The 18,848-nt window shown below is 34.3% G+C and overlaps 1 protein-coding gene across 1 annotated transcript in view; it reads left to right on the forward strand.

The window, feature by feature from the left end:
* MEF2A (myocyte enhancer factor 2A) overlaps positions 1,996 to 18,848 on the forward strand; it is a gene marked incomplete at its 5' end in the record, with an annotated part of 110,370 nt that continues 93,517 nt past the window's right edge. Inside the window, 1 exon segment of the mRNA NM_001097421.1 lies at positions 1,996 to 2,019.

Consider the following 18,848-nt stretch of genomic DNA (forward strand, 5'->3'; position numbering starts at 1 on the left):
AGGCAGGCTTACTGTAGAACCTGTCCTCTTAACCAGTGTCATATGCCTGCTCTGTGATTTTTGAACCAAACAAGTAAAACTAAGAATAACTGAATGAGAAAGTATTGAACTTTTAGGGGTGACATGTATATTGTGCATTGATTGTCCTATAAATGTTTTAATAGACATTCTCATTTATATTAACATTCATATGCTCCATGAAGTATGTGGTATCTGCTCCATTTTAAAAATGAAGAATCTATGGCCCAGAGAGATTAAGTGACTTGTTCAGGATCTTTATTAGTTAATGGCTAGCTAATGGCAGGGTTAGGATTTAAAATTGGCTCTTTTGATTCCAAGGCTGGTGTATTTTCTATTTTACTTATTAAAAATAAGAACTATGTTGACTTAAAAGTAAGAACTTTTCCTTTGGGGAGCATAATTGAATTTAACAGTTATATACCAAACTTCAGTCTTATTCTTAGAAATAATTTATAGATTTTCAGTGTTTAAAATTATGTGTTGAGGTGTTCCTGCTGTGTCACAGTGTGTTAAGAATCTGGCTGAAGCGGCTTGGGTCACTGCAGAGGTACAAGTTCAATCCCTGGCTCAGCACAGTGGGTTAAAGGATCCAGCATTGCTGCTGGTTTGGTATAGGTCTCAGCTACAGCTTGGATTCAGTCCCTGGCCTGGGAACTTCCTCGTGCTGCAGGTATGGCCATTAAAAAAATGTGTTGAAATTAGAGGATAAACAACTGAGAAAATTTAAATACTTAAAAATAAATAATGCAGAATAAAGCTTTTTTATTATTAAAAATTATTTTCAAAGAGATAATGGGAAAATATTACCTAGCAAATTCAGGTCCATTTTATAATATCTCTGAAGACATCAGACAAAATTAAAGTATTGATATCTTGACTAGCTTTTCATAGTCCATAGATAATTGTTAGCATTTGTAAAGGACTACATCTTGATCTTAATTCAGTCTTTAATTTATTTTTGTTTTGTCCTTAGTTTTGAGAGGACAAATGAACATTGAGGTATTAAGGTGATATAGCATAAATGTATCTTAAGTATTGGCTTCTCTTAACACTAGAGTTCAAGACTTTTGTTTTACCAGTACTTGTTAATGCCTACTACAAATCAGTGAAAGGCAGTTAAATTTAGTATTAACCATTTTGCTGCTTTTCCAGGGTCTGAGTTTGGAATAAATAATTCCTTTTTAATAAGCCCTTTGCAGAAAAACTTGGTCTGAAGCACATTAAAAAAAAAAATCACCTATTAAGCTGCCTCACTTTTATACTGTCAGTTGATGATTAGAAAGAATGCCTTTTGGGTACTGAATGCCTGTAAAATAATACTAGATTCAGGTTTCTTTTTGTTGATTGGTAAACTGTTGAGAGCTGTGGCCATGAGATTTTTTTATTACAGTGAAGAAAAACTTGTCTCATTATGCCAAGCAGAACCTTTCTGAAACAGATGCTGAATTTTGATTAGTTGGCTGGATGTGAGAGAATTTTGAAGCAGTCTTGTCAGATACTTTTGAATTTTCAGAAGCAATGAGTAGCTAAATCAATAAACTTACTGATCCACTATCTCCTACTTTACTACAGTCACTTATTGCCTTTTATTTTGCCTATGATTATGATCTATATATATATTACAAGAATTGATTGTACATTTTAGAATGCTGCCTTTTATCACCCGATATTGCTGTTAAGCAGTTTTTAATTATGTGCTCAGTTCACATGTCATTTCTTATAAAGACTGTGCTGTTCTGGGTGACTATAGATATAAAAAATAGCCAGCTTTTTAAGAACTGCATAGGAGGCTCTCATTTTTTAGGCTATATGTGTATTTGGTTGTATGGTTTATATTTACAAGGTTTTTTTTTTTTTTTTCTTTTTTTTTTCTTTTTAGGGCCACAGGTACGGCACATGGGAGTTCCCAGGTTAGGAGCTGAATTGGAGCTACAGCTGCTGACCTACACCACAGCCATAGCAATGCAAGATCTGAGGCATCTGTGGCTTATACTACAGCTCACGGCAGTGCCAGACCCTTAACCCATTGAGTGTGGCCAGGGATCCAACCTGCATCCTCATGGATCCTTGGCAGGTTCATTACCACTGAACCATGATAGGAACTCCCACAAGGCATTTTTGTTTTCTATTTCTGCCTTTTTTATCATCTGGTATTTTGACTTAGAAGGTTTTGGTCTTATGAGCATTTGCACATCTTTTTTTGAAAATTCAATTTTTATTGAAGTATAGTTGATTTATAATGTTGTGACAGTTTCTGCTGTTGCATGTCTTTTATGGCTAGGATAAAAATTATAAAATGAAGTGATAGATCAAGGAAAGAATAATTATGATTTCATGTGGAAATGGTGTGACTGAAACATTTTGAAATGATCTGTAATTTACTTATTCTTTTGGGAGCAGATTATAATAAGTTTTTAAACTGTCTGTGTTTATGTATCAGATGTGATGCTTTCTGTTCCAGGTAACGGAGAGGCTAATCAAAACAGTAAGGATTTTATCATCTCATCCCACAAGAAGTTCAGAGTTACGGTGGTTTCAGAGTTGCCTAACTTGGGTCCCTCTTCTGTCTTTTCTCTGTCATTTTTGTGTTCTACTTTTTCTGGTGTTTTATCCTAAACGTCTTTATTTAGTTATCCTTCCCTACTAGTGTAGTCCCTAGGCAATATGTGGTTGACCTAGACTCTGTTTATGCTCATAGGGAGAAACAAATGCTCTGGATGGTTAAAATCCTAGTTTATTTTTTCTTTCAACTTTTATTTTCATCTTTGAAACTAAAGGAATATGAATTTTCTTCTAAGTATCTAATGTTTATCTTGAGGTTATGTATACACACACACACACTAAGGAAAATGAACATTAAAAAAGGCGTAGAGAATAAGTAGTGTTTCTCTGTAGTCAGAAAACCCTCAGACAATTACAGATACTTTCAGTAGGAGTTCCCACTGTGGCTCAGTGGGTTAAGGACCTGATGTCTCCATGAGGATGCATGTTTGATCCCTGGCCTCAGTCAGTGGGTTAGGGATCCGGTGTTGCCACTGGCTGCTGAACAGGTTGCAGATGCTACTCTAATCACTTGTTGCTGTGGCTGTGGTGTAGGCTGGCAGCTGCAGCTCTGATTTGACCCCTAGCCTGGGAACTTTCATATGCTGCAGGTGCAGCTGTAAAAAGACTTAAAAAAAAAAAAAAAAAAAAAAAAAAAAAAAGAATCCCTTCAATAAATCTAGTTTATTTATTGTGATGTCTGTGGTATAAAATTAAAATGTATTAAAAAGAGTAAATGCTCTTGATGAAAAACAGTGTATGTAAATCACGAACTTTCAATCTAGGTAAATTAAAAGATAATTCTTCCTTTCATAAAAGAGAATCACTGTTTTCTTCCAAATAACTACCTTTTTCCTCTCATTATAAGTATAAATTTTATAGCTTTACAATATCTGATGAATTCTCTAAATATCTTATTAGCAGAATTTAAAATTGATCTTTTGGGAGTTCGCATTGTGGCTCAGCAGTTAACAAACCAGACTAGTATACATGAGGACGCAGGTTTGATCCCTGGCCTTGCTCAGCGGGTTAAGGATCCCATGTTGCTGTGAGCTATGGTGTAGGTCAAAGATGCGGCTCGGATCCTGTGTTGCTGTGGCATAGGCCAGCAGCTGCAGCTCCAATATGACCCCTTGCCTGGGAACCACCATATGCTGAGGGTTCAGCCCTAAAAAAAAAAAAAAAAAAAAAGACCAAAAAAAATTGATCTTTTGTTTGCTTCTTTACCCCTGTTTTGGGACTTTGCCTTTTAGATGTTCTTTAGGTGGCAGCCAAGCCTATCTGCCCTCATTAATTTTATGATCAACAAATGGGTACTTGGAGTTGGAATACTGAATAATAGTAATGAATATAATTTTTTAAGCTCCTAATGAATCATCCACAAAACTCTTGTGAAATTTATTATTCCCTTTTTACAGATTTTAAAACCAAGAATAAAAGAAATTTACTTAACTGTAGCCGAGAGTTATGTATCTAGTTAGACAACTCTGATGCCTGGAAAGTGGACAGGAATTTGTATGTCATCAAGGGGGCCTTTCTTATATCTTTTCTGCCATCCCCTGGTCTTTCTTGTGAGCATATAGAAAGGAATACATTGCCCTTTGTCTGTGCTTTCCAGAGATTCTAAACTGTCATACTAGCCCACTCAGCCTTTAAGAAAATATTAAAATGTCAGCTGATTTCTTTTTACCAGCCTTTGTAGTAGCAGCTTATTTTCCCCATGTTCTGCCAAAGTAAATCAGTTCATGGTTCTGTCTCCTCAGACTTGTCAGCCTTTCAAATTCACTTGATTGCCTTACAACCTCAACTTTTTGATGGGCTCAAGAAAACTTATACTTTTTTTGGGGGGGTGCTTTTTAGGGTTGCACCCGAGGCATATGGAGGTTCCCAGGCTAGGAGTCGAATAGGAGCTGTAGCCTCTGGCCTATGTGCCAGAGCCACTGCAACACCAGATGCAACGCCACGTCTGCGACCTACACCACAGCTCATTGCAATGCCAGATCCTTAACCCACTGAGTGAGGCCAGAGATCGAACCCACAACCTCATGGTTCCTAGTTGGATTCGTTTCTGCTGAGCCACGACAGGAGCTCCAAAAATTTATGCTTTTGTAGATTATATTTGGCGCTCGTTGTTAGGAGTTTTTAACATCCTTAGCTGGATTGTATAAAGTGAATTTTTTTTCTGTTTTTTGAGTAGCTGGACTATAGAATCTTTTCTGGTATAGAATTGAGAGTGTTAAAAAAAGTTATATTGATTAGGTGATTAATGTTTCATGGATATTCTGTGAAGTTTATAATACTGTTTTAAGGTTTTTAATTTAAATTTTATCATAATCCTCTGGAGGTACACAAATTAGTTGAAATTGAAAGAATCACATCTTTTATGTTATAGAAAAGATATATAGTGAAACCGTACCAAAATTTTTAGGATGCGTTTGTTTATTGTTAATTAATTACACAAAATAATCTTTCTGCTATATAAACAATCTTGATTTCCTGTAGGAATGAAAGGCTGAACTCATTTATAATGGCTGCAGTAAAATGAAGTAAAATGAAGCAGATTAAATATTTTTGTTCTGTACTCATTTTACATTCTGTGTCTATAAGAAACTTGATTATAACCTAGGATGCTGTATTGAGCTGGAATATTCTTACGGGAATACATGAGTTTTTTTGTGCTTCTGCGCTTTAATGTCTTTACTATATTATTTTTTACATATAGCTAACCATTGAAACCCTTGAAGTTTTATTCCTATTCTTGACTATTCTGAAGATACATGTCTCTCAAATGATAGTCAATAAACACCTTATTAAATGAAAAGGGCAAATTTGAGTTCAAAGAATTACTTTCCTTAGGTTCTTGTCTGTCTTACTGTCTGGAAATCTGATTATCCTGAAAACATGCAAAGTTTTTTACCTTTGGAGATTTATGTATATTGTAGGCAGTGCTTCTCTACCAGAGGCTTTGACCACTAGGGAATATTTGGTGATAGAGATACTTTTAATTTTCATGACTGGAGGGAAGGATCTAATGGCATCTAACAGGTAGAAGTCAGAAAGTTGTACTGCTAAACCTGCTTCAATACATAGGATTTCCAGCTCTCCTCCACAACAAAGAATTATTATCTGGTCTTAAATGTTGATAGTGCAGCAGTTGAGAAACTCTGCATTTGGGAAATGGGTAGATGCATTGATGTTATTGCAAGCCACAGTTCTTACTCTGGAAGAAGACAAGTACAAACATGGCATAGGGAAGGCAGAGAAGAATCTTGTGGGAATGCAGGTAGTGGGATGAACGTATGTTCACATTTTATTTATACATTTCCTAAAAGTGGCTTAGAAGGTTGGCACCACAGTAGTAGTGAGCACACCTACCACCACCTAGATCTTGACTTCTCACTACCATTCCCCAGTAAACAGAACTAGGTTCACTTTGATAAAAGACTTATTCTAGGGATGGCTCAGGAAGGTACCAGATGAGCCTAGTCTATTCTTTTGGGCCAAAATGTAAGGAAGTGCTCTAAGAATGTTAAAAAGATACAGGAGCCAGCTTGAATTGTGTGTGTGGGGGGGGTCCCACTGGCCAAGTTGAGGATAATTTGAGCATCAGAATTAGTAAGGTAGTGAATTATAACCCATTGAATAAAAGAGGGTTATGTAAATCCATACTGACAATAACTAGATAAATACATAATGTAGAGCAAAGGAGAAGGCTCCTCCTTATAGTTAATAAATGTGGAGGGAGTAGTGAAATCGGAAGACTGTCATTTTATAGTTGTTATCAGTTGCTTCAAGTAAGAATTGTCAGAGGTTCTCAAAAAGTTTCATGAGGAGTAGGATATTTATATGGTTTTAACTTTCCACAGATTGCTTGTTATTTGCAAGAGGGGAATAGGTTTATACGGCAAAGAAATTGGATTACACTTGGAACAAGTGATCAAAAATAAACATCAGTGGCAGAGATGTGTCTCTGCATGTGATACCCTCAGAAGGATACAAGTTCTCTTATATAGTGTTTTGACTGGGAATTTAAATGTGAGGAAACATAATAAGACAGACCTAAACTGAGGAATATTCTGTAGAATAACTGACTCATATTCTTCAAAATGTCAATATCATGAAAGGTGAAGGCCGAGAATCTTCTATATGAAAGGAGACTAAAAAGACTGACAGCTGGGAGTTCCCACTGTGGTGCAATGGGTTCAGCTGGTGTCTCTGCAGTGCCAGGACGCAGGTTTGATCCCAGGTACTGAGGGTCTGGTGTTTCCAGCATAGGTTACAACTGCAGCTCAGATCTGATCCCTGGCTGGGGTTTTCCGTATGTCATGGAGCAGTCAAAAGAGGGGGGAAAAAGACAGCTAAATGTGATAGGTGAACCTGAACAGATCATGTACTGAAGAGGGAAAAAAAACCTCTTAAAGAGCATTATTGGGATAATTGACAAAAATGGAACATAGCCTGTACTTTAAAGTATTGTTATCAATGGTTGCAGACATTCGTATTCTTGCTGAAGACATTCTTTATATTTTCTTCTAAGGCACATGTGAATTTTAAATTGTTCAAAAGTAGTATAGTAGGTCAGGGAAATTCTATATCCCAAAGTGTGGGCAAGCCGGAGGAGGCAGCAGCTACAGCTTCAAGGATTGCCATGTCCCTGGCATGGCTGTTAAGGATAGAAGGAAGGAGGTCTGGAGGAACCAGGCTGTGGGAGTGGTGGAAGATTTCTTTATCTGGCTGGTATTGGTAGTCTTTGCTCCCACCTAATCCTTGCCAAGAGTGAGATAACAGGTTTTGTGGTAGAGTTTAGGCTAGTGGTGGCCAGACTGTTGACCTGGGGTCCCTGAACCCAGCATGCCTAGTCAAGGCTGATACTTGGAACCTGATGCTAACTGCTCTGGGAAAACTGATGCAAAGCCTTAGCTTCTACTCCTGTCTTACTCTGGTATCAGAGTACAGCTATTAGAACACTGTTCTGGAGTCACAAGATTCTGGGGTTGAGTCTTGGCCTCACTGTGACCTTGGGGAAGTGCTGTTTATTGTCAGTTTCAGTTTTTCTCAGATTTAAAATGGGAGTAATAGTAACGCCCATCTGATAATGAGGTGGGAACAATATAACGACGTCGTGTGTAAAATGCTTTGTACCAGGGCTCTTGAAAAACTTCATTTCTCGGAGTTCCTGTCATGGCACAGCGGAAACAAATCTGACTAGGAACCATGAGGTTACGAGTTTGATCCCTGGCCTCGCTCAGTGGGTTAAGGATCCCATTGTTCCCCTGAGCTGTAGTGTAGGTTGCAGACATGGCTTGGATCTAGCATTGCTGTGGCTGTGGTATAGGCCAGCAGCTACAGCTCCTATTCGACCCCTAGCCTGGGAACCTCCATATGCTGCAGGTGCAGCCCTAAAAAAAAGGCAAAAAAAAAAGAAAAACTTCATTTCTCTGCTCAACCATCTAATACATAATAGAAAATGTAGTTGTCTTGAATCCTGTGGCTGTGTACTTAGCTGATGAGCTGGCTTTGAACATATTTTGAATGTTTTGAATGTTATGTAAAGATACTTGGGAAGCCTGAAAAAGTTTTGTTTTGTTTTGTTTTCAGTATTTTCTCAAACTTGGATGGCAGAAATGAATGGAAATAATACCCATTTCCTATTACTGTTCGAAAATTGCCAAGTACATTTTTGCATTTAGGAAGAAGGCTTCAGAAATTATTTTGAGGCAAAACCTTATTGAACAAAAGGTAATTTTATGATTAGGAATTAATTTTCAATATTCCAACCCTATCAAAGAAGGTTGCCCAAACCTTTCCATCTCTGATTAAGTACACACGTGAGATGGCATTCTTTGATCTGGTTTACTTAAAACTAAAAATTGCTGTTGTCTTTCTAAGTGAAAAGAAGCAGAATCCCTCTTTAATACTAATTTTTTACAATCCTTTTCTTCTTACTGAAGAAATTATTTTCAGGTATGCATTTTTATGAGTCAGGTAATTTGATTTGTTTTGCTTATAGTTAATATGCTTTTATGCATATTATATGTGCTTTATATATATAGATTTACTATATAATCATGGTACTTATAGTTAGCAATATTCTATACTTTATATATTATATATATATGTTATATAGATTTACCATATAATCACTGAAGCTATAGGTAATAATACCATGATATACACATACATATATACATACCAACAATATATTTAATTGCTTTTATTTTATTTAGTATTTGGTTATGTTTTCATTATTTTTAAGGCACTCTTCCATTTGTGGCAAGTTATACTAATTTTTCGATTATAGCTTTACTAAGGTTTTATTTTACATACATTTATTAAAGTGAAAAAGAATTGATGTAGAGGAAAAATAATGATATGCAGAGTAGTGCATAATTAAGAGAAAGATTGAGAAGATAATATTTGAGTGACTAATGGAACAACTTCCATGTTATAGTAGAAAAGTTCATAGCTGTTGGAACTGAGATTTTTGGAGGGATCATTGTTTGCCTCAGATATCAGTTTCTTCTTTGCCGAAGGATTAGGAGTTAATACAGGATGATTTCTAAGGTAACTTGAAAATTATAGGATTCTACCCTATTTTAAGCATCTTGATTGAAATCTGGTGAAGAACAAGGTATAGATTAAAACAGGTCCTGGAGCAGATTGACTCAGAACTCTTTCTTCCCCCCTTTTCATTGATAGATTATTTATAGGAAAAGGAAATCAGAATATCTACTACGCCTAAGGAAAAATATGCCAGCTGTACAGATACACACGCAAATGTATACACACACACAAACTATATAGACATTTTAATACTACATGTATTAATACATCATATATTACTAATATATATTTCATGTTTAATTTGCTTTTTAAGATATAACCTTAAATACCAATTTGACATTCAATTATTAAAAATTAATTGTAACGTAATGTTTTCCATTTCATTTTTTTCTCCTGATTTCTATTGTATATTCAAAAAAGGTATAAATACGTTTCAAGGAAAGTAAATATGTGAAATAGCAGGCACACAGTAAATATAAAGTACACATTTTATTTTTTAATCATAAGTATTATATACAACATACCATACCTAGAAATGTATTTCTTAGTAGTAATAGTAATCACTTTCCCTCAAATATTTGCAAATGTATAGTATTTTATTCTAGCCTCATGTGATATATGTATGTGTGTGTGTGTGTGTGTGTATAATTTTAATTTTCCTGTTATAAAAAGTTACTTAGAATTGTCAGGTACCAAGGGTTGTGTAGTTAATTTAGTGACATAGTTTGGGGCTAGGATCCACATTTTTTCACTTCAGTTATGAGAGACCTTTGCAGTCAGATAGTGCTTTGAAATTTGAAGCAATTATGAAGAAAGAGTAACTGGAAATTGCACAAAATGCTACAGTAGAAGGAACATTTAAACAGTTCATGTTTTCTAGCTTTCAGGATTTTAATTTTCTTAATTTAAAAAGTGACCATTATATGTTTGTAATAACTCTTTTCTTTATGACAACAATGACGTTTATTTTATAAAAAACAAAATGAAAATTTAAAAAAACTGTCTCCAGGTTATTAATTTCAGTGATGTGAATATACAGTGCCTCTTTTTTCTGTGCACACTATCTGCAGAATTTTTAAAAATACTAGAATTATATATTTTCTTTCCACATTAATGTGAACATTTGTTGTAAAATGTTTAAAATGTAAACAACTTTTTGGTGTTTTATCATATGGACAGTTCATGCCTATATGCTTGCAGAGTATTTTCCCTCCATGTTTTTACTCTTTTGGTTACGTTGGGATGACTATCCATATACGTATATATTTTTTTCATCATCAATATTATTATTTCCTTAGAATAAATTCTTAAAACTAGAATGAATTTTTCAAGGGAGCTGAGAGACAGATTTCTTTTTGAATTTTTTTTTAATGTTGGCCAAATTATTTAAAGTCCCTGTGTCTTGAGAATAGTTTGGGGCTTGCAACAGTAATACATGTACTTTGAGCTTTCACTCTTCCTCTTTATTTTACCTTTTACCCTTGAATGAGCACATTGTTGCCCATAACATTAATATTATCTATGTGCCCAAGACTCCCGAAGTGTATTTTTTCCCTCTGGTTTCCTTTTTGACATTTCTAATGTATGATCCATGACCATCTCAAGTTTATTATGTCCAAAATGGAATTTTTAAGTTCCCCTTTTTAAAACAACTAATGAATTATTGAAAGAGCTAATCTTGATAGATACCTGTTTATTTATTGAAAAAGTAGTGTTGTTGATGGAAAATAGTTATTTTATTACAAACTTTATTTTAGTAGCTTTTGAAAAAGTTTAAAAAATAATCGAATCAGCAAAAGGGGGTGTTTCAATAAACTCAAAAATAGTTGTTAGTAAGAGCCAGGTTTAAAAGGTAAAGTTCACCTTCTGTTTAAAGTCCATGCTTCTTAAAATATTTATTTACTTAAGCAGCAAAGTTCTTTAAAACAGTAAATAAAATTCATTTTAAAAGACTGAATGTCTGCGATAAGTGTTAGTAAGAATTGTCCTGAATGTGAGAGCTTGATTTGATGAAATCTCTTTTAATTAGGACAGCAGAGCCCCTATTGGAATTTTTTTTTTAATTTCTTAAAGTTTTTAATTGTACAGTTGATTTACATTATTATATAATTTTCAGGTGCACAACATTCACAGTTTTTAAATATTACACTCTATTTGTAGTTATTATAGGGAATCTTTTTTAAAAATCTAGTTCCTGATTTTTTTTTAAATAAAATAATATACTAAAAAATTTTTTCAGTTAACTGACAGTTCACTTTTAACTAAGTTTTTGCCTAAACACAGCTTAGGCCTTAGGGTTTAATTAGATTCTTTTTTTCCCCTCTAGGATATATATTATTTCCTCTGTTGGAAAAATGCAAATCTATGTTTGCTAAAGATAGGTTTTAGTTCTAAAGGCAGGTTTTAAATGTTGCCATTTCTAGTAAAACTCTTTTAACTTTGTTGTATAGAAAAATCAGGTATATTTAACCTAAAGAGGTAGTGGTTAGCTTGATAAAATCTGAATATTGCAGTTATTTTAAAGGTGTGTACATACTTTTTGAAGGAGTATTTTTATTTTTTAAAATTGTGGTAAAATGTATGTAGTATTTACTACTTTAACCTTTTTAAAATGTGCAGTCCAGTGGTGTTAGGTAAATTCACATTGCTGTGCAACGATCACCATAGTCCATCTCTGCAACTTTTTCATCATCCCATATGGAACCTCTGTACTCATTAAACACTAATTCCCCATTCCTCCTTATATGCTCTATCTCTTCCCGTCCATGGCAGCTACTATTTTATTTCGGTCTCTGAGTTTGACTATTCTAGGAATCTCATATAAATGGAATTATATAGTATTTGTCTTTCTGTAACTGGCTTATTTCACTTGGCATTATATTTTCACAGTTCATCCATGCTGTAGTTTGTGATAGGATTTCCTTTTTTAAGGCTGAAAAATATTCCATTGTATGTATATGCTGCCTTTTGCTTTTTTGTTCATCTGCCAGTGAACATTTGAGTTGTTTCCACTTTTTAACTATGGTGAATAATGCTCCTATGAACATTGCTGTACAAATATGTTATTTGAGTCCTTCCTTTCAATACTTTTGTGTGTATACCTAGAAGTAGAATTGCTGGATCAATTGGTAATTCTATGTTTAGTTTTATGAATAACTGCCATGCTATTTTCTGTGCAACTGTACCATTTTACATTTCCCCAAATAATGCATAAGGGTTTCAGTTTTTCCACATCCTTAATACTTGTTTTATCTTTTTTTTTCCTTGTTTGATAAAATGGCTATCCAGTGGGTGTAAAGTGGTATTTTGTGGGTTTGATATGCATTTGCCTAGTAATTTAGTGATGTTGAGTATCTTTACATGTGGTTATTGGCCATTTGGGTATCTTCTTTGGAGAAGTGTCTATTTAAGTCCTTTGCTGATTTCTAAAATGGGGTTATTTTTTGTTTTTGAATTTTAAGTGTTCTTTATATATTTTGGATATTAATCTCATATCAATAATTTATAATTATTTTCTTCCATTCTGTGAATTTTTTTTTTACTCTGTTGGTAATGTCCATTGACTTTTTTTATATTTGACCATGTATGTACAGATTTATTCTGGCTGCTCTATTCTGTTCCATTGGTATGTATTTCTGTATGCTAGCACTATGTTATTTTGCTTTACTGTAGCTTTGTAGAAAATTTTGATGTTAGGGGATGTGAGTCTTTCAGTTTCTTCTTTTTCAAGGCCATTTTGGCTATTGTTCCTTGATATTACATATGAATTTTAGAATGGCTTTTCCTGTTTCTGTAAAAAAAAAAAAGTCATTGGAAATTTGGTAGGGGTTGCATTGAATTTGTAGATTGCCTTGGGTAATATTGACATGTTAGCAAAATTAAGTCTTTCAACCTTTGAACATGGGATGTCTTTCTTTTTATTGTGTCTGCTTTAATTTCTTTTATCAAAATCTTTTTTAGTTTTCAGTGTACAAGTCTTTCACCTTCTTGACTAAATGTTTATTCTTGAATATTTTACTATTTTTGATGCTATTGTGAATGGAATTATTTTAATTATTTTTATTTTATGTTATGTTATGTTATGTTATCTTATCTTATCCTTTTTTTGGCTTTTAGGGCTGCACCTGTGGCATATGGAAGTTCCCAGGCTAGTGGTCGAATCAGAGCTATAGCAGCCAGCTTTCACCACAGCCAGAGCAACGTGTGATCCAAGCTGCATCTGTGACCTATACCATAGTTCAAGGCAATGTTGGATCCCCAGCCCACTGAGCAAGTGGAATTATTTTTTAATTTCAGACTGTTCGTTGCTGGTGTATGGAAATGCAGCTGATTTTTGTGTGTTGATTTGAATGAATCATTAAAATTTCAATGAATCATTAAAAAGTTTTTTTTTTTTGGTGGAATCTTTAAGAGATTTCATATATATGAATATGTCATCTTCAAACAGATGATTGTATTTCTTCCTTTTCAATTTGTATGCCTTTTATTTCTTTTTCTTGCTTGATTGCTCTGGCCAGAACTTTCATTGCATTATTGAATTTCCAAATGAAATTTGGAGGAATAGTGTCAGTTACTGTATATAGTGAAGAAAACCTGCTTGTGTTTTAATTCAGATTGTGTTGAATCTCTAGATCACTTTGGGGAGAACTTTGATCTTTGCACAATTGAAACATCTGAGAGTCTGCAAACATGAATTTGTTAGGTAGTATATTTTAACTTTCTCTCAGAATTGAGATTTATTATATATCTCCTGTGTTTTAGGTGAGCAGAATAATGGCATTTTTTTTTCCACTTAGAAGCCATCAGTGTAGAAGAAGAATATGTTTATGTATTTTAAAAATTTTATTGGGGTATAGTTGACTTACAATGTTGTATTAGTTTCAAGTGTATGGCAGAGTGAATCAATTATACATATACATGTATCCATTTTTTTCCCCATATAAGCCATTACAGACTATTGAGTAGATTTCCCTGTGCTGTAGAATAGGTCCTTGTTAATTATCTATTTTATATACAGGAATGTGTGTATGTTATTCCCATCCTCCTAATTTATCCCTCCTCCCTACGTTTTCCCCTATGGTAATTAATGGTAAGTTTGATTTTGCAATCTATGAATTTTTTCTGTTTTATAAATAAGTTCTTTTGTATCATTTTTTATTAGATTCTACATATAAGTGATATATGATATTTGTCTTTGACTTAACTTCACTTAGTATGGTCATCTCTAGGTCCGTCCATATTGCTGCCAGTGACATTATTTAGTTCTTTTTTTTAGGGCTAATACTCCATTGTATGTATGTATCACATCTTCTTTATCCACTCCGCTGCTTGCTTCCATGTCTTGGCTATTGTAGTAGTGCTGCCGTGAAATTGTGGTGCATGCATCCTTTTGAATTATGGTTTTCTCCAGATATATGGCCGGAAGTAGGATTGCTAGATCATATGATAGTTCTATATTTAGCTTGTTTTTTATTTTAATGATTTTTTCCATTATAGCTAGTTTACAAGTGTTCTGTCAGTTGTCTACTGTACATCAAGGTGACCCAGTCTCACACTCTCTCACACACACACATATATATTATATATTATATATATATATATATGTATATATATATTCTGTTTTCTCACATTATCGTTGCTCCATCATAAGTGACCAGATATAATTCCCAGTGCTATATGGTAGGATCTCATTGCTTATCCATTCAAAGGCAATAGTTTGGATCTGTTAACCCCCAAATTCCCAGTCCATCCCACTCCCTCCGCCTTGGCAACCATAAGTCTGTTCTCCAAGTCCATGATTTTCTTTTCTGTGGAAAGGTTCATTTGTGCCGTATATTAGATTCCACATATAAATGATATTATATGGCATTTGTCTTTCTCTTTCTGACTTACTTCACTTAGTATGAGAGTCTCTGGTTCCATCTATGTTGCTGCAAATGGCATTATTTCATTCTTTTTTATGGGTGAGTAATTTTCCATTGTGTATCTATACCACATTATCTTAATCGAATCATCTGTCAATGGACATTTAGGTTTTTTCCATGTCTTGGCTTTTGTGAATAGCACTGCAATGAACATACAGGAAAGTTCTTTGTAATATAGCCTGAAGTTAAGGAAAATTTTGTCTGGATATATGCCCAAGGGTGGGATTTCTGGGTCATATGATAGTTCTATATATAGTTTTCTAAGGTACCTCCATACTATTTTCCATAGTGGTTGTACCAATTTACATTCCCACCAACAGTGTAGGAGGGTTCCCTTTCTCCACACCCTCTCTAGCATTTGTTATTTGTGGACTTATTTGTGATGGTCATTCTGACTGGTATGAGGTGCTACCTCATAGTAATTTTCATTTGCATTTCTCTAATATATATTTAGTTTTTTAAGCAACTTCCATACTGTTCTCCATAGTGGTTGCACCAATTTACATTCTCACCAACAGTGTTGGAGAGTTCCCTTTCTCTACACCCTCTCCAGTGTTTATTGTTTGTAGGCTTTTTGATAATGGTCATTTTGTCTGATGTGAGGTTATACTTCATTGTAGTTTCGATTTGCATTTCTTAATAATTAGTGATGCTGAGCAACATTTCATGGGCTTTTTGGCCATCTGTCTTTGGAGTAATGCCTATTTAGATCTTCTGCACATTTTTTGATTTTTTTTTTTTTTTGCATGTATTGAGGTGCATGAGATGTTTGTCTATTTTGGAGAATAATTTGCTTTGTGTGCAAAGATTTTCTCCCATTTTGTTGGTTGTCTTTTCATTTTGTTTATGGTTTCCTTTGTTGCACAAATGCTTTTAAGTTTAATTAGGTCCCATTTGTTTATTTTTGTTTTTATTTTCATTACTCTTAAGAGATAAAATAATATTGATGAGACTTATGTCAGAGAGGGTTCTGCCTGTGCTTTTCCCCCAGGAGTTTTATACTATCCTGCCTTACATTTAGGTCTTTTAATCCATTTTGAGTTTACTTTTGTGTACAGTGTTATAGAATGTTCTAATTTCATTCTTTTAAATATAGCTGTCCAGTTTTCCCAGCACCATTTGTTGAAGAGACTGTCTTTTCTCCACTGTGTATTCTTGCCTCCTTTGTCACAGATTAGTTGACCATAGGTACATGGGTTTATCTCTGGGCTTTCTATCCTGTTCCACTGATCTTTCTTTCTGTTTTTGTGCCAGTACTATCCTGTTTTGATGACTAGCTTTGTAGTACAGCCTAAAGTCAGGGAGCCTCCAGCTCCATTTTTCTTTCTCAATATTGCTTTGGCTATTTGGGGTCTTCTGTGATTCCATACAAACTTAAAAATTTTTTATTCTAGTGTTGTTAAGAATGCCATTGGTAATTTGATAAGGATTGCATTGAATTTGTAGATTGCCTTGGGAAGTATAGTCATTTTGACATTATCAATTTTTCCATCCTAAGAGTATGGTATATCTTGAAGAATAATTTAACATTGTAGAAAAGAATCGTGGGAGCCAGGATCTAAAAAGGAAGAAGTCTGAATATATGAGACAGGTACTGATGGGATAATAGTTGTGATGGCAGGAATTTGGAGGGCTTTTCTTCTGATTGCCTACCCCCACTCCCCCCCCCTCCCCATTGGTAGAATATGTAGCAAAGTCATTAGCTGAATGTGAGGATTAAGGATGAGTCTTGGAGATATGAGAAGATAGGATATGGTATTACATAATCAACTAGGAAATTGGGAACTGGAAGATTGCTGGGCAGTATGAAGCAAATATTTAAGGTTTGATGTTCATGACCTTCATGAATTCAGCTTGAATTAGCCTAGTTATCCTGGTTGTTTATTCTTCAGGTATATTCACCTACATGGGAGCAGGCCCTTCTTGGGGTGGTTTTCTTTCCCAGGAAGTGGATGGGGGAAGAGGGAATGTGGGGGACCAAAGGAGTAAGAATGTATGGAAATTAAACTGGATAAGGAGGGATATAAGAAACAAAGTGGGTGAAGGATAGTGAAAAGAAGGCAATAGCCTTAAAATAAGTTGTAGGACCTAATGGGATGAAAAAATTGTTGCAGTTAGGTTATTAGGGTGTGTGAGCTGGAAATACAGGAGGTAGTGGTTAAAGTTATAACATGCCAATTTAATTTCATGTCAGTAAATAATTTACCATACTTTCAGATTTTTTTGGTTATTTGTATTAGTCTTCGTGTGAAAAATATAGGATACAGTCCATATTCCTTTATCCAAGATCTTTGGGACAGATATGTTTTGGATTATTTTCTGGTTTTCTCTTTTCTGTATTATGCTTTCTAGGAGTTTATCAGTTATTACTATTTTTTCAAAAAAAGAGAAAACATTTTGGCTTTGTTGTTTCTGTGTTTGTTTTCTATTTCATTAATTTTTGCTCTTACCTTTATTTCATCATTTGTACTGTTTGGGGGTTTAACTTGGTGGTTCTTTTAACTCAAGTGATTGCTTAGAATATTGGTTTTTGCCTTTCTACCATATATATTATAAAGCTAAAAATTTCCCCTTAAGTATAGTTTCAGCTGCATCCAATACATTTTGATATGAAGTGCTTTTAATAGCATTTCACTCATTTTTTTTTCTAATTTTCACCATGATTTCTTCTTTGATTGATGGGTTATGTAGAAGTTTATTGCTTAATTTTCTCATATATGTTTTCTAGATATATTGTTTTTATTAATTCATACCTTAGGAGTTCTCTCAATGCACAGTAGGGTAAGGGTCCAGCATTATCACTGAAGCAACTTGGCTCGCAACTTGATTCCATCCCTGGCCCAGAAACTTCCACGTGCTCCAGTGTGGCAAATCTGTCAATCAATCAGTCAGTCATAGCTTAATTCGAGGTCAGAGAAACGTGTCTGCCCTTTCAAATTTAACCCTTAGTTTGGGTCCAGCCATGTGATCACTTATGATAAATGTTTACACTCCACATGTAATTTATTCAACATTAGATGCACATGTAGACATTTGAAGCATTTGTTGATTGTCAGCAAAGAGAATGTGCATATCTAATGTTGCTGGCAATAAGAAAGATGTTACAGTATTATAAGCCTTTGAGCTAGTAGCTGCCATGTGTGTTTGTCCTGAATAAGTTTCTAATTGCCTTTCATGTTTGGTTCTTGGTTTTGCTTAGATTTGTAGAAAACACCAAACATGTTGAGAAAATGTTTAATTGTGGAGAAGGAAAACAAAGCCACTGGGAAAGTTACTGCATGTGAGGTAATATAGTGTGCATTTTACATCTAACCATGATAATTTACTATTATAAATGGACATTTTCTGTGTTTAATTAAATTTTAAAAGAGAAGTGCTTGGAGATTATCAGTTAATACGTAACATAATTTTTCCTATATAAAATAATGGAAAACAAGCTCCTGGTTAGGGTTTTGCACAGAACATCTGCTCTTCAGGAGACGATAACTGACTTTAAGTGTTTAGGTGCATTCAGAGTTATAATTGCTGTGCCTTCCTGGGGAATTGAACTTTTATTGAAATAAAATACCCCAGTATATGTTTATTCATATTTCTCTGTGTATTTATCTCATACATCAACATTTTCTATGCTAAAGTATAGCTACACAAGTTTTCTTTTGGTTTGTGTTTTACATAGGATATTTCTCCATGCTTTTACTCTTATTTTTTCTGTAGCTTCAAATTTAAGATGTATCCTCTTCAGTCACATTATAATTGGGTTTTGTTTTTCTAAATCTAATTTGGATTATTAATTACTGG

Source organism: Sus scrofa, chromosome 1 (assembly GCF_000003025.6).
Source record: "Sus scrofa isolate TJ Tabasco breed Duroc chromosome 1, Sscrofa11.1, whole genome shotgun sequence".
In the NCBI taxonomy this organism is placed as follows: Eukaryota; Metazoa; Chordata; class Mammalia; order Artiodactyla; family Suidae; genus Sus; species Sus scrofa.